Source organism: Carassius carassius, chromosome 4 (genome assembly GCF_963082965.1).
Source record: "Carassius carassius chromosome 4, fCarCar2.1, whole genome shotgun sequence".
Lineage (NCBI taxonomy): Eukaryota > Metazoa > Chordata > Actinopteri > Cypriniformes > Cyprinidae > Carassius > Carassius carassius.
In genome coordinates this window covers 8024644-8040208 of record NC_081758.1, presented here as the reverse complement: position 1 = coordinate 8040208, position 15565 = coordinate 8024644, and the positions used below count along the sequence as shown (strand labels likewise).

The following is a 15565-nucleotide window of genomic DNA, read 5'->3' as shown; positions in this document are numbered from 1 at the left end:
CATAAATTAATCTATTACTTTTCCTACATAATTTTTAACAATAAATATTGGTAAAATATATATTTGGGAGTCTTAGACCTTTCCAACGATATATAGTTTGTCAAGATTAGATTAGATTTGATTGTAATATAGTATAGTCAACGTAGGCGTCCCGTATACGGGACGGAGTGACAGTTAACAGGTTAATCCAGCTGAATTAATTCCTTTGGCTTTTGAAGGAGAACCTCATGAGTGTGTGAATGAGTCCTTGGCATTTACTAGATTACGACCAGATCTTAAATCAACACCTATTTCTGAAGCAGAAGTTACCTACTTCGTAGATGGTTCTAGCTTTAGAGATCAGGAAGGAAATCATACAGGATATTCAGTAGGGAAGAAAAACAAAAAAGAATATGAATCTGTAATATCACAACATTGTGTACAGCCTTGCTCAGCTCAATTAGCAGAATTAAAAGCTCTCACAACTGCATGTCAGTTAGCAAAATGACAAACTGCTAACATTTTACAGATTCAGCATATGCTCATGGTGTATGTCATCTATTCGGAGCAGTGTGGAAACAAAGAGGTTTCAAAAAAAGTGATGGGACTCCCATCCAACATAGTGAACAAATAGGGCAATTGATTTCTGCTATGATGCTACCAAAACGACTAGCAATAATCAAATGTCAAGCACACAAGAAGGGAAATGACTATGTCATTAAAGGAAACAATGCAGCAGATTTAGAAGCTAAAAAACCTTCAGGGTGTCAAGTAGCAGTATTAGCACCTGTTGTACTTATCGAACCTCATCCTCAATTGGATGACATTATTCGAATTCAACAACAAGCAGACCCCTATGAACAATCAATGTGGCATCAAAGGGGAGCTAAAAAAGACTCACAGGAGATCTGGCGTACACATGAAGGACAGATTGTTGCACCTACTTCACTGTTGAAAATATTTTTATTACAGATGCACATGGTTTTGACCATTGTGCAAGGGGAGAAGTAGTAAGAAAAATTACACAGCAAGGATATTGGTCTCCTTATTTATATGCAATGGTGGATGAATTTTTGTCCACATGTGAAGTATGTGCTAAATACAATGTAAGAAAAGGCATAGTGACACCAATAGGCCATATTCCAACACCTGAAGGCCCCTTTAAACATCTTGTATGCGATTATGTGGATATGATAAAGCGTGTACAAGGCAAAAGATACATGCTTGTTATCATAGACAGATTTAGCAGATGGGTGGAGGCGGTAGCATCCGTAGATCTAGGAGCAGGAACGGTAATTACATTTCTAACAAGAGAGGTAATTCCTAGATTTGGAATTCCATCAGAAATAAGTTCAGATAATGGGTCGGCATTCATACAAAAAACTGTGAAACAAGTATTGCAACAATTAAGAATAAAACAGAGACTAGGATTGCGTTTATAGACCTCAATCACAAGGGTCAGTGGAGAGGGTTAATGGAGTTATCAAGGCCAAAATAAACAAAATATGTGAAAGTACTAAACTTAATTGGATTGATGCATTACCGCTCGCACTAATGAGCTATCGCATGCAAACTAACAGGAACACACACTTAACACCGCATGAAATGCTTACGGGTCGACCCATGCCTGTGCCATATTGTAGAGGTCCCTATAAAGGACCACCTCTAGAACAATTACAAATGGAACTTCGCTCTTATATGAAGAAATTAACTGCCATACATAAAGCTGTCTATTTACACGAAAAAAGAAAAGAGCCCAGAGAGGAATTGGAGACTGCCTGTCCAGTTGTTCCAGGGGACCAAGTTTATCTGAGGGTATTCCGGAGAAAATGGAATGAGCCCAGGAAAGAAGGACCCTACACAGTGGTGAGAGCTACTCCAACAGCAGTCCAAGTGGAGGGAAGCACAACCTGGTATCATCTAAACCACTGTACTAGAGTTTTCACAGGAAAGGCAGAAAGAAAGGAAAACAGACAACTAGACAATGCAGGAGAGAGCAATGAGGAACAATCAGAGACATAAGATGAAGTGCAAACTGACGAGAGCTCACCAAAAGATAGACAAGGAGCTTCTTTCCTCTTTTCAGACAAACTGGAGAGGACAGAGAATAAGTCTGACAGCATGTCTGAAGACCATCCTATGCCTACTGCATCTCATAATGCAGACTCAAACTTAACCAATAGAAAGCAACCTGACTTCCCTTCAATTGACTTTTCAACCTTTGAACAAAAGTGATTATGTTATCAACTCAACAGAACCAATGATAATCAAAAATCGTAGAGACATTGATTATGATGTTCAAGGTGATGAAGACATTAGTCAAATTGATACATTATGGGATAAAGCCCAAAATAATGAATGGTATAAATGGGCAGCCTTTAAAGCTAAAGAAACAGGAAAAGAAAATTGCTTGCTGTGCTCCAAATCTCCGTTAAACAAAGTAATAGCCATACCAAATCCATATGACTACCGAAAATGTGCCCAATTTGGGAGAAACTGTTGTCATTTAACAGATTTTACCAGGCCATATTGTATTGCTGAATGCCTAGGATTTTTAGGAAATCCTAAATTAACAGATCATTTCTTTAGACCACTCTGGGGATCCTGGTGTCAGTATTCAGATATCGGTCAAAATATAAAAATTGAAAAACAAAAAGTAGAGATTCCAAAATGGTATAGCATAGATTCAATGTAAAAAGGTTGCTGTAAATTTTACAGTAACTTACTGGCAGCTGGATGCCAGTAACTTACTGTAAAATGATTTACAGTATCATTACTGTAATTTCATTTACAGTAATAATAATGCATACTGTATTAATATTTACAGTACGAGTACTGTATTTTTCAATTACAGTACAAGTACTGTATTTTAATATACAGTAATAATATTGTATATTGTATTATTATTTACAGTATGAGTACTGTGTTTTTCCTTTACAGTACAAGTACTGTATTTTTATTTACAGTATTAGAATTGATTTCATATTACTCAATTAGACTTTTTTGTAGATTTGAGTTTGGCTTAATTTGCTTTATTATTACAAAATTAATTTAATTTTAATCTACATGTCACAGGTAAGGTTGCAATAAAGTTGATGAAACGGATCTAATCGCAGCAGTCAAAGTTTTATTTAACATAGAACTCAAAATACTCAGAAAACAAAGCAACAAAACCAGACACAGAGTATAAAAAGACAAACCAATTAATGAAATTAACAACAGGTGTAACTGATGTTTAACGAATGAAAAACCACTAGCTGTAAACTGTTTTTTTTTTTCAGTTTTTCATAAAAAAATTCATAAGTTCTCATGAACATTTGTCATTAAAATGTGCTGTTTAATTGTTTAACTATTTCATTATTTATCATTTACTTTAAAAGGTACATTCTACAAATGTGTTTTAATTCATCCTGTGTATTTGTAACATGGCTAAAAATGTAAACATTCTGAAAAGCAGAACAAATCAAACAGTAAAAACATGTTTTAGTCGTGTTTTCTTTTAAATAATTTGGCCAATCGAATTCGACCAGCTCTCTGATAAAAGATGCCACTAGGGGATTCAGGCTGGCGATTTTTCTCTGCACCCTTTTTCCAGATGCCCGGCTGATCTGTGATTTTGATCTGTGATTTGGTGCCATCAGGGTTTATTCTCAGAATGAACCTGCAAGCACAATAAAAAACACATTTATCAAACCACTGATTTCCCAACAGTCATAACATGGTGCTGTATGCAGTTTGATGTTAATAAAAGCAATATGTACTATATAAATAAATAATTAATTATACATTGTAGACAGATTATGAACAGATTAGACAGATTATAATGAAACTTAAATTAAAACGAGGGACACTTTTTTAGTGATTATAAAGGGACAGCTCTTTGCGTGCTTTCTGCCATGCCAAATCAAACATAGTAGTCTATTTTTGCTTTTCTGTTTAAATTAACAGTGGTTTGTGAATTTAGATAATTTATTGGGAATGTTTATGCTGGGATGTGTTGTCTCTAGGCCACTGGTTCTCAAACTTTTTAGAGTTGTACCCCCTGAGGCTTTTAACATCCATCTGCGTAACCCCTCTCTGCAGTTACACCTTTTTCAGTAAGGGACAATATTTGCTCCTAATATTTGCTTTTTTACATTTACAAATAATTTTAGAAAGTAAATAATGCTTTAAATTAAAAATTAAAAAATTCAATAGAGAAATATGCAATGATGGTAAAAACAAAGTGATGCTTTAAAATATTAAATTAAAACCCCCAGTACTCTCTCGTTGGAGCGATTTTTTGTAGCGAAAAATACTGACTATTACTGTGTTTAAAATGAACATCACTTAATATTAATACCTTTCGTTTGTTGACCTGTTGTATAAATCAATGTTACATTAGCAATTGAGTGGATATTCGTGTTAAACACAGGAACTCACACAGGGAATGTTTTTGTATTGAAGAGAGTTCGAATCTTAAATCGTAAGCTAGTAAGTCAGTAGGGTTGCCACCTTCAATACAGAAAAATAAGTGACGCCTGGGGGGGACACCCCTTTGGGGCCACGATGACGACAGGTCCGATGACATGCCAGTGATGATAAATCACAACTTAAAACATGTTTTCACAAAAATATTAATTGTTAATGAACTTTAGTAATTGTATAAGGTGGCGTGAACACAGATTTTGGATAAAATATTTGTCACTGTTTGCAGACAGTAACACCATCCAAACACTGAAACCACATAATAAATAACTGATCTACAAACTTTTCTAAATTCATGTAAAACACACAATTTTTATTATTTTCTTTTTATTATTGGTAAGTTAATCTATTTTATATAGTCTATTCTTAATTTTACAGTAGCCTATTGAAGAATGCAATCATTTAAATTAGTAAAGTTGTTTATTTGCTTCACATAGGCACTGTATTTTTATTATTAAATATATCTCTTATATCTTATTAAAATAATGCTTATGTGTCTGACTGTACACCTTAACCGTGATAAACAAATCGGTAACACTTTAAAATAAGTTTAAAAAATAATCTGGAGCAGCCTCCGCCATTCTTTCAAATCGACTATCTGCCAAGAGACCCGCCCTCCTCGGTCTCTGATTGGCCGTGAACCTGAAACAAACCAATCAATCCAACGATGGCAGCGAGTATTACCTAATCAGGAGCAAAATAGGACGAGTCTTCACGGAATGCCGGTGGGATGATTTGCATGAGATGCTGCATTGAAGACAACTCCGAAAATACGGGACAACCCATGTCCAGTATTGATTCAAAACAGGACGCGCTATTTTATTCTCAAATACGGGATGATTCCGTATTTTAAGGGACGGGTGGCAACCCTATAAGTCAGTCAAGTCAAAATTTATATATGAAGAGCTCTTTTCCAAAATGCGATAAATGCCATAAAAAAAGTTTGTCGTGTCATTTTGCTGTGTACAGACCCTATTTGCTGCTCCATCAATGTTTCATGCCAAATCGCTATATTTCCATGTTTAAAATGTATTACAAGATGCAGGTTCTTTCCAAACCATGATAAGCGCTGAACCTATTTTTAGCCTAAACGCGATATATCCTCAGGACTAATCAGAATTTTCTTTCTCTCTTCACGGTCTCACCCTTAATTCACTCGCGCATATCACGGCAGACGCTCAATTCGCCTCATTCGCGGATCCGCACCGTGCTAAACGCCTCGCGCCGCAGGACCTCCAGATGCACGTAAACGCGTCTTTGCATTGACTTAAAGTGATAGTTCACCCAAAAATCTAAATTATGTAATTAATAAATTACCCTAATGTCGTTCCAAACCCGTGAGACCTCAGTTGATCTTCGGAACACAGTTTAAGATATTTTAGATTTAGTCCGAGAGCTTCCTGTTCCTCCATTGAAACTGTATGCATGGTCTACTGTCCATGTCCAGAAAGGTAAGAAAAACATCATCAAAGTAGTCCATGTGACATCAGAGGGTCAGTTAGAATTTTTTGAAGCATCGAAAATACATTTTGTTCCAAAAATAGCAAAAACTACGACTTTATTAGCATTGTCTTCTCTTCCGTGCCTGTTGTGAGAGAGTTCAAAACAAAGCAGTTTGTGATATCCGGTTCGTGAACGAATCATTCGATGTAACCGGATCTTTTTGAACCAGTTCACCAAATCAAACTGAATCGTTTTAAACGGTTCGCGTCTCCAATACACAATAATCCTTTAATGACTTAAGCTGTTAACTTTTTTAATGTGGCTGACACTCCCTCTAAGTTAAAACAAACCAATGTCCCGGAGTTAGGGCTTCTCCGATCACGATCGGACGATCGTTATGCGCATCTCGTCAGTAAAGCCGGTTTCTCTAATCAGCGGTAAATTCCTGAGACTGAGAAGTAACTGAGAAGATGCGCAAATCCGTGTTCATTTTCAGCGTTTATTCGCGCATCTTCTCAGTTAACAATGGCTCTGTGTAGTAACAGCTGCTCTATGTGAAATCACGCACCTGAGGGAATTTACCGCTGATTGGAGAACTGGCTTTACTGACGAGATGCGCATTAACGATCAGCCGATCGTGATCGGCACAGCCCTACCCGGAGTAATTCATGTACTCAAACAGTACTCTGACCGAACTGCTGTGAAGAGAGAACTGAAGATGAACACCGAGCCGAGCCAGATAACAAACAAAAGACTGACTCGTTCACGAGTCAAGAACCGTTTCTGTCAGACGCGTCCGATTCGAGAACCGAGGAGCTGATGATACTGCGCATGTGTTGCGTGATTCAGCGTGAAGCAGACTGATACACAGAGCGTCTGAACTGAACTGATTCTTTTGGTGATTGATTCTGAACTGATTCTGTGCTAGTGTTATGAGCACGGGTAAACCGAAGGCTTGAAACAAGGGCAATCGTCGCCAATGACGCAATTACGTCGAGCGCAAAAGAATCGGAGAACCGTTTTCTTCAACCGGTTTATTGAATTGAACTGTCCGAAAGAACTACTGGTGATCCGAAAACCGATGCAACCGGTTCTTGACTCGTGAACGAGTCAGTCTATTGTTCGTTATCTGCCTCAGCTCGGTGTTCATCTTCAGTTCTCTCTTCACAGCAGTTCTCTCTTCGTTCAGAGTACTACTTGAGTACATGAATTACTCCGGGACATTGGTTTGTTTTAACTTAGAGGGAGTGTCATTAAAAAAGTTAACAGCTTAAGTCATTAGTGGATTAATGCGTATTGGAGACACGAACTGTAAAACGATTCAGTTCGATTTGGTGAACTGGTTCAAGAAGATCTGGTTACATCGAATGATTTGTTCATGATCCGGATATGACAAACTGCTTTGTTTTGAACTCTCTCACAACAGACACGGAAGAGAAGACAATGCTGAATAAAGTCGTATTTTTTGCTATTTTTGGACCAAAATATATTTTCGATGCTTCAAAAAATTAAATATAAAATATCTTAAACTGTGTTCCGAAGATGAACGGAGGTCTCACGGGTTTGGAACAAAATGAGGGTAAGTTATTAATGACATAATTTTGATTTTGGGTGAACTATCCCTTTAACACTTTAAAATCACTTGCGCCAGATGCTCTATTCGCGTTTGGTGTGAACACCACTCACTCACATACACAATGTCTTAGAACATTAGTACAGTACTGTTCTTTTGAATCTTAAAAAAAAATCTATCACTTTCTCAATGCAAATAAAAAAGCAGCATAATGGTTTTCAACATCGATAATAATCAGAAATATAATATATATTCCCTTGGAATTATAAGGTTCTATCTGCGTTCTGAGCAGTTTTGAGATATTGAGCTTTAAAGTTTTTGCATTCCATGTTGAAAGTACCTTTTTATTTTCTAAATAAAAAGTTCCAAAATGTACATAACTTAAAAAACAACATCATATAATGTAAAATAGTGGTCAAAGAATAAGAATATGTAAATAATTAAATTTTGACAAAAATGTCAGATAGAACCTTATAATTCCAAGGGAACGATATTACAAAGATTTCTGAGGTATCAAGTGACACTGAAGAATGGAGTAATGAAAAAAGGAATACATAACATTTTAAAATATATTTAAATACAAAACAGTTATTTTAAATTGCAATCATATTTAAAAATATGTGTTTCTGATCATATAAATCCAGCCTAAAAGCTTTAGGATAAGAGCTTGTGATGTACAGCCTGGTTGGATTGGCTGCTTAAAATAATTAAACATAATTTAATACTTTATTTACAAAATATTAATCTTCAATGCGTGTTCACAAGAGCACCGCGGCGCATGCATGTTGTGTTGACACAAGAGCAGACGTTCAGTCAGCTCTCGGGTATCTGTCTGCTGGTAGATGTTGACCACCATAGTATCAATTAAAAAAAGCATTTTAATAGACTTACCAAGTGCAATCAGTCTTGGGGTACTGGGCAGAGAGAGGCTTCTCTCTGCATGTGCTGGAGTTGCTGTGACCTAAAAGTAGAGCAATTAACAAAAGGTTGGGAGAAATTAATTACATATATAGAGAACATACTTGCATCTTGTTTTAAAATACTTCTCAATGTGCTTTATAAGCATATGTCACTTTGTGATATCTATGTCTGCCTATCTTGCAAAATAGAAGTTTGATCATAAATGATGATGAAAATTAAAGTCTACCTCAAATGCATGACATTTGAATACAAAAACAGTAATTGTCTTTTAGAAATGTCTTAAGAAACTATAATCCTGCCATCTCTTACATCCTCGAGTAAAGGTGGGTCATTTGATCTGTGTGTCTTTGCATCAATGTACTGTGCTTTGACTGACTCATGGCTCAAAAGTGCATTGAGGGTCTCCTTTACTGGAACATCCTGCAAAAAGCAGTCCGTTCCTTTGGAATTTTTTACTAGATACACCTGTTCAGGTGCCACATAATTAAAATTCCTCTTGAAATATGTCTTCCGAGTGTCATCAGACCTAAATACTCCCTCATTACAATCTCAGAAGATTATTTTTATTAAGACCAGCTATGATGTTATCAATATCCGGTGATGGCATATTTTGCTTTCTTAATTCATCGCTCAGTTTTGAAAAAATGTGTTGCATGTTGCAGTCATGCATCACCTGAAATTCATCAATTAAAATTTGGATAGTGGTGGCTGGTAGCAACATTTTAGCTTGCATCCTCAAATAGAAGAGTGCCAAATTTGACAAAAATTTGTCTTTATCATTGCAATTATCATCAACCTCAGAATGCACAACAATGTCATCATGGATGTCACTGTCATGTCTACAGTTTGATGCATCAGCATCTATTATTACAGGGTTCTCCAAAGATTCTCTGTGTTTTCTGCTTATGTGAGATGTGAAAGTTGATTTTACATGAAAATGTTTTTCACAGTTGGGAAAGGGGCAGGTAACTTTTTTCCCATCTCGTATATGCCATTTTAAATGGTTGCAGAAGCTATGAAAATTTGGGAATGTACAGTATGCGCGCATCCCGCAACCTGACAAATCACAGCATCCGTTTGAGCAGGTCTGCAGTTAACCTTTTCCGAAGCATGTGTGACTTTAGAGCAGACAGAATCTGAAAACTACAAGGACAAGTCGGCAAACCACAATTGAACCTAAAATTAGCCAGGTTCCTATGCATTATGATATGTTGGTAAAATCTGTAATGCTTTCGCACAGATAACTTGCAGTGTTTGCACACAAACTGCGCAACCATCTTGACTGCTGCTTTTTTAAACAGTATGTTAAAGATAGAAATTACAGTTTTCAGATAATGTTAACGTTTTAATATAAGAGTCAACATTGGTATAATAATCACCAGCTTTTCCTCATTGAATTGTTGTTAGCTTACCAGTTTCTTCAGATGACGGTTACCGCCAGAAAAGAACTCCAAGCAACTCCAAACCTCAGACGTTCCGCGGTTCTAACAGCAAAAAACTTTAAATGAAAATGAAATATTCACTTCAAAATACTGTTATACAACCTCCGTCTTTAGTGTTGCCTCACGTTTTCTTTTCGTACTTCAAGATAGTTTGCTGTTAACGTAAAGTTTCCACAGAGTCCTCCTGCTTAGCTAATTTACATTAAAGAGGCAGAGGAGCATTAAAAAAAGCTTATTTTGTTTCTGTGTCACTAAATATCAATCAATGTAAACTTTATTCACCCCGTTGAAGTTGTCATAATGATGACGGCAGCAACAATTGTAACATTACATCAGGCCTTGACAAACAGGCAGAAAAAAAAGTCTCTTGACGACAGGAATATTGTCCTCACAACTCACTCAATTTGCAACACTGGTTCGTGTTAGGTTGCTTTTAATAAGTGACTGCATTTGAACATATCTCGGTTTTAAATAAAATAATTACAGAAACAATACTAACCTTTTTGTTGAGTGTTTCCTCAGTTGTCCCAACCAACTGAAAAAAAAAAACTTGAAAAGAAGTCTCCGTTGTCATTGGTCAGTTTTTTCGCGGGCATTGTCGCTACTGTAAATCTTTAAATATTTACAGTAGAGAATAATTACAGTACTAAACTTATATTTTCCCATAATCCTTTGCTATTTACAGTATTATACTGTTGGCACATTTAACAGTATTATACTGTACATATTACAGTAAAATACTGTTCAAATTACAAAAATCCGTTACAGTGTTATAAACAAGAATATGAGTGTTTCCATAAACCAAAAGGAACCCAAGATGTGGGAAAATTCAAAGGAAGATGTGCTATTATTTGGTATATAGATAAGAAAAATTTTTGGAAATCAGGAGGAAATCAAACTATAGCCTTACCCCCCAATAGAAATTTATGAAGACCAATCATTAGTAATAGCAGATTTTTTTTGCATCTGTGGAAGTGAAATATTATTGCCTTCTTTACCAGTTGGATGGAAAGGTATATGTGTAAGAGTACGATTACTTCAAGAAGTTAGCATGGCACAATGGGGAACTGAACAGAGCATGAACAAGGAAGACAATAGAACTAAAAGAGGATATGAGGCAGAACCCAATGTATATTTAGACTCAATTGGACAGCCAAGATGAATTCCTAATAAATTCAAGGCAAGAAATGAAATAAAAGGAGGTTTTGAGTCAATCCTGGTTTGGATCACACCAAACAAAAATACAGAGTGGATTAATTATATTTATTATAATCAACAAAGATTCATTAATTATACTGATGAGGCGTTAACCTTATTAGGCGACCAAGTGCATGCAACAAGTAGAATGGCATGGCAAAACAGACAGGCTCTTAATTGGCTCTTGGCAGTTTGTGTTATGTTTGGAGATCAATGTTGTACATTTATCCCAAATAACACCACCCCTGGATGAGCTTTCAGTGAAGTTATGACAGAAATTAAAAAATTAAGAAATGAATTTACAGCAAATGCCGGAAGAGACCAACACATTTGGGATTGGATTGATGTGAAATTTGGAGGATGGGGAGCATGGTTTGTTAAACTAGGAATGTTTTTAGGAGTTGCCATATTAATAGGAGGATTATTATTTTGCTGTGTATTACCTTTATTAAGATCATTAATCGTCAATGCTACTGTTAAGCAAATGGAAGTGATAAAAGTCCCGAATAATCAACAAAGGATCACTGAAAGGAGTCTGGAGGAATATTATGAAGGATGGCTAAACAAACTGAACTTAAATGAGCAAACTTTTGACGATAGTTCTATTGACTCTAACGAGGATGATGAAGATGTCTAAAGGTGAACCATACCCTGGATATAAGTGCCAGTTTAACTTCGGCCCAGGGAGGCTCTCTACGATACATAAGGTATCTGAGCTGAAGATCAACTTTTATAATCTTGTGATATTCAATTATTGATGTAATGTATGTATTTTATGCCTTTTATACATAACTGTGATAACCAAAGGCAAATGCTGAACCAATTGCACGCTCACACTTACAACATTGTGTACTATTACAGAAGGAATTAGGGAGACTGGATCTTTTACTCCCTCCTCGTCAAAAAAGGAGAGAGATGTTTGGTCCAGTAATCCCTCAGAGTGGAATTTCATGATCTAGTCACTGGTGATAATACAATGTGACTTATTTAGTCACTAGGTAGTGTAACTAATAAGACTGGATTATGGAGTAGCACTCTGAATAAAAATAATCAAATGTGAGACTTATTAAGTCTCAAAGGGGAGAATATGTGGAAGATTTTTATTAGTAAGATTTTAATTAATCAAGTATATAATCAATGTGAATCTAGCCATTTTTGTTGTTAGTTATTATTCCATTATAATCTTATAGGTAATAGAAAGTTGCCTACGTGCTGGAATGTACAAAACTGATGAGAAACATATGGTCAGACATACAGGGCCTTTCTTTAGAATAAATCAAGCAGGGGGCCTCTCCTCTCTAGGGAGGTATTAAAATTGTTATCATAAGGAAAAGTTTGACTATGTGGAACCGCCCCATATAGTGTATATAAGGAGATACCAAATAACATTCGAGAGATTTCCTTGCAAGGACTCTCGGCTTTGTTTTCCATAAAATAAAGTCTTTTCTTCTGAGAGAAAACCCCTGACTGAGTGTGATTATTCTGAGAACTGGTAGATGACACTACACATCTCATTATATACCTTATACAGAGTGTTTCCAAATAGTCAAACTTTTCTTTATGTTTACAATTTTAATACCTCCCTAGAGGGAAGAGGCCCCCTCCTTTGGTATAGACAAAAAGCCCTGTCTGTATGTCTGACCACATGTTTCTCAGCTGGTCTGACTACATGTTTCTCATCTGTAGTACAATTTGGCCCCGTAGGCATATTTCTTTCTATACTTAACCTATAGGATTATAATGGAATAATAACTAGCAACAAAAATGGCTAGATTCACATTGATTATACTTGATTGATTAAAATCTTATTAATAAAAATCTTCCACACTAGGAGCTGTGATGGATCATCAGTTCTCACGTTACTCCTCTCCTCATCAGGTTACACTGGCTACCAGTAGCCGCTCGCATCAAATTCAAGGTACTGATGCTTGCCTTACAAGACGACCACTGGCACGGCACCAACATAAACTAAACTCACTAGTTCAATCTTATGTGCCCTCCAGAATTTTGCACTCTGCAAGTGAACGATGCCTTGTGGTGCAAAATAACTCTCACTGACCTTTTCCTGGAGTTTGCCCAGCTGGTGGAATGACCTCCCGATCTCAATTCGTACAGCTCGAGTCTTTACTCATTTTCAAGAAAAATCTAAAGACTCATCTTTTTCACCAGCACTTATCCAACTAATACTAGCCCTTTTCTTTCTTTTCTTGTCTTTCATTAAAAAAATAAATAAAAAATAAAAAAACCCTGGCTATGCGTTCTGTACTAGACTAACTGAGACTTGTCATGGGACTTGTATACTGTTGTTGTTCTCTTGTTGATCTGATTGCTTCTATTGTTCTCATTTGTAAGTTGCTTTGGATAAAAGCATCTGCTAAATGATTAAATGTAAATGTAAATATACCAGAGGCTATAGGGGTGTTACGATCGGGAACATGGGTACACAGGAGACGAGAGATCCAAAAGCAGTGAGAGTTTTAACCCTTTAGGCGCCAGAGGTTTTTTCCTAAAACGTTTCATTTTGACATTTTAATTTCAAAAGGCTATATTTTAAAAGTGATAAAGATAGAGACTTTCTGTCAATTATAAAAATATTAAGGATGACCCAATGTTTATGTAGGGATTAAATTTTCTCCTCTAATTTGCATATTATGACGTCATATGGTGGTGGTCATCTTGAATTATAGAATTTTCATGAAAAGTCAAGTGTTTAAATGATAAAATGCAGCACTTCTTTCCCCCCAAAATGTCCCTCACCTTCTGTGTGCTATATTGCACAAAACTGAATGCTCAGGTAAATAGTAAGTAGTAAACAAACTGTGTAAATCATTACTAATAAATGGTAGAAACAAACCGAATGCATGCAGCGGTTGGGATTTTCAACATGCAGCAGGCACTCTGATTCCATGTATGGGGCACATATATATGATTCATATGACACACAAACACAAGTAGACAAGACTTGTTTAGTGCAAAAGCTATGCCCCGTGTCACATCGCCTCTGCTCCTGCTACGAGCAGCGCGGCCAGATCTGCCTCACGAGCGCAGAATGTGCACAGGTCGGACTACTGTCATTGTCATTGCGACTCCCCACCCTGCCTCCACGTTACCCCCTAACTGTCCTATGAATACTTCGACCTTGTCTAACATACCTAGTGGCATTAGACAAAGTCTCCACTACAATACTGTCGCCGCGATTGCGGAGAGGGACACGGTCAGAAGAAAAAGCTATGTCTAGCGCGGTAAAAATCTCCCGCCTTGTTCCCAGCAACACTAACATGCCTGCAAACTTTGTGATGAACACTCCGACCCCGGGAAACATTGTTCACACCACTGACATTGGGCAAAGGATTCACCGTTTGTGCTTTGTGTAGGGCTATACTTTCACTTTCAGTATCGTCTTCCGAATGCAGATATTCCCCTTCAGAATCAGGGTCCGCGAATAGAAGTCCCAACACTTCATTGCGGGTTTATTGAAGCTTTATTGATGCCATTAGATAATAATAATAATATAATTTATTGACATTTATAATCTAATGCCAATACTCGCTGACGTTGACAATATTGCTCTGATAAAATGGCTCACTCTCACAATAGCTCTGCTTTTGTTCGCACTGATTGAATGCACTCTAGCTCGAAGATTTTGTATAGAAGCATGGCGTTTTTTTGAGTCAGAGATGACGTACTACATGTCTGCTATCTGGTGCAGGGGAGGTTGCATGAAATTTGACACCCTATTTGACAAAATCGGAACAGGAACAGGAACAGGAACAGGAACTAGGAACTAGGAACATGAGGAAACTGGGTGACGGACAGTAAGCACTCCATGAAAACAAACAGAACAGACAGGTTAATATAGGCAGGGTAATGACTATCAAGTGAAGACACCTGAGTGCAATTAACAGGAGTGCAATTGCTGTGATGGAGGGACAAGGCTTTGTGGGAATTGTAGTGCCTGCGGTGAGGTGCCTGTGGGGAAGTGAGACCACTAGTGGAGACCCAGGGAAACAGAGACCAGACACCGTGACATTACCCCCTCCTCCACGGAGCAGCTACCAGATGCTCCACCCGAACACAAGAACAGACCAAGGAACACAGAGACCAGGAGGGAGGTGGAGCGGAGGAGGACCAGGGGGAGAGATGGAAGGCCAGGTAATATAGGGAAAAAGAGACAAGAAGTGCCAAAAACAAGGAGACCAGGAGGGAGGTGAACCGGCGGAGGACCACGGGGAGGGACGGAGGGCCAGGTAATATAGGGAAACAGAGACAAGAAGTGCAAAAAAAATAAAACAAGGAGATCAGGAGGGAGGTGGACCGGCGGAGGAACAGGGGGAGGGACGGAGGGCCAGGTAATAGAGGGTAACAGAGACAGGAAGTGCCAAAAAACAAAACAACAACAAGGAGACCAGGAGGGAGGTGGACCGGCGGAGGACAAGGGGGAGGGACGGAGGGCCAGGTCCATAGAGGGAAACAGAGAGTTAACAAAAACTAAAACAAAAGCAACAACAAAACACAAGTCCAGGAGAGAACAGAAAGTTCAGTG

General features: G+C 37.5%; 1 long non-coding RNA gene across 3 annotated transcripts; it reads right to left on the bottom strand.

The window, feature by feature from the left end:
- Positions 1-3302: 3302 nt before the first annotated feature.
- Positions 3303-10590, bottom strand: LOC132129379 (uncharacterized). 3 transcript variants are annotated; one of them, XR_009428502.1, is made up of 4 exons: positions 10325-10590; positions 9796-9881; positions 8354-8423; positions 3303-3640 (listed from the first exon to the last, which is right to left on the bottom strand). It is a non-coding gene; the product is annotated as an uncharacterized LOC132129379 (long non-coding RNA). The 3 variants fall into 3 exon arrangements; XR_009428503.1 differs by having other exon boundaries at positions 3304-3640; positions 9796-9867; XR_009428499.1 differs by lacking the exon at positions 10325-10590 and having other exon boundaries at positions 3307-3640; positions 9796-10272.
- Positions 10591-15565: the final 4975 nt, after the last annotated feature.